The sequence below is a fragment of the Buceros rhinoceros genome, unplaced genomic scaffold (genome assembly GCF_000710305.1).
Source record: "Buceros rhinoceros silvestris isolate BGI_N320 unplaced genomic scaffold, ASM71030v1 scaffold6578, whole genome shotgun sequence".
In the NCBI taxonomy this organism is placed as follows: Eukaryota; Metazoa; Chordata; class Aves; order Bucerotiformes; family Bucerotidae; genus Buceros; species Buceros rhinoceros.
The window spans coordinates 36,482-37,779 of record NW_010425018.1 but is presented as its reverse complement, the minus strand read 5'-3'; positions in this window follow the sequence as shown (position 1 = coordinate 37,779).

Sequence of the window (1,298 nt, the reverse complement as noted above, 5' to 3'; positions counted from 1 at the left end):
GGTTGTTAAAGCTCCTTAAGTCATCTCAAGTGTCTTCTTCCATGAAGCTGTCAGAACTTGTAGGGTAAAATATTTTTATTGTTTATGTAAATTCAGTTTCTTGGATTGCCTTACCTGAGTTCAGGGGAAAATGAGGGTTCTCTAATCTAAGTGTTCATGATCGTCTTTAGACTCTGCAGGATAGCACTGATTAATTACTAAATCAAAGCTGCGTATTTAGGGGGAAATATTAAAAGGGAAGCATGTCTCATATCTGGAGCATTTCTCTCTTCATTTAAATGTAATATAGGAAAGAGAAGATTCAGTGGAGCAGCTTAATGCAAGAAAAGTCATTGGTTGTCAAAACCAAACCTCCTTGAAGCACTCGAGAATTCTACATGCCTTTGACACAGGCTGTATTAACCTGCCTGAGTGGGCTTAGGCTAATTCCCACTGTGTTTTTGCAGTAAAAGCCAGTCTACATAATTCAGTAAATTAAGAGATCTGTGAGGAACATCTGTTTATATAGCAGATTCTCTGCAGTAGCTCTGGGAACAAAAACCTAGAGATATACAGTCACCCAAGAGATACTTACATCCTGGAAAGAGAGGTTTTCCATGAAAGAAAGTCTATATATGTGTTCCTTTGCTACAGGATGCCTGATCCAGATCCTTATCCCTGTCTATGTTCGGACAAAGAACATCTCAGTCTGGCTGTCTTCCTCAGTGATGTTCTTTTCTGTTTGCCTTAATAAATAGGGAGTAGATGGCAGACAGAAATTCCTTAGGATTGAGTACTGGCATCTCCTTGAAAAATGACTGGGTTGCTCCTTTAAAAGCTCAGTAAATTTCTGCAGTAGCTCTAATCATGCTTGCTCAAATTTTGAAACCAGATTTTTAAAAATTGTTTTAAACTTTACAGTCTGAAATCCATATTGCAAACATTTCTACCAATTCCACAGATAGCTTATGCCTATAGGACCATAAGGAAGACAGAAATAGTAATTTGCATCGTCTTTGCATTAATCTTTAAAATAATTGTCTGATCTAAAAGGAGCTGAACTGGAGTGTTTATGTTGATTTATTGTGGGTACTTAGATGGGCAGAACTTTTGAAATGTAGATCATTCTTCTGTGTTACCTACATATAGACACAGCATCCTACCTATAGGCAGCTATTTCTAAAAAACTTGGCCAGAACATTTTGAAGTCAAATTATGTTGTATTGAGAATCTAAATTTATCCAACATTTCAGTCTAAAAGTTCATGGGAAACCATTTGTAAGTTTTTAATTGGTTCTTGCTCTTAATTGAATTAGAAA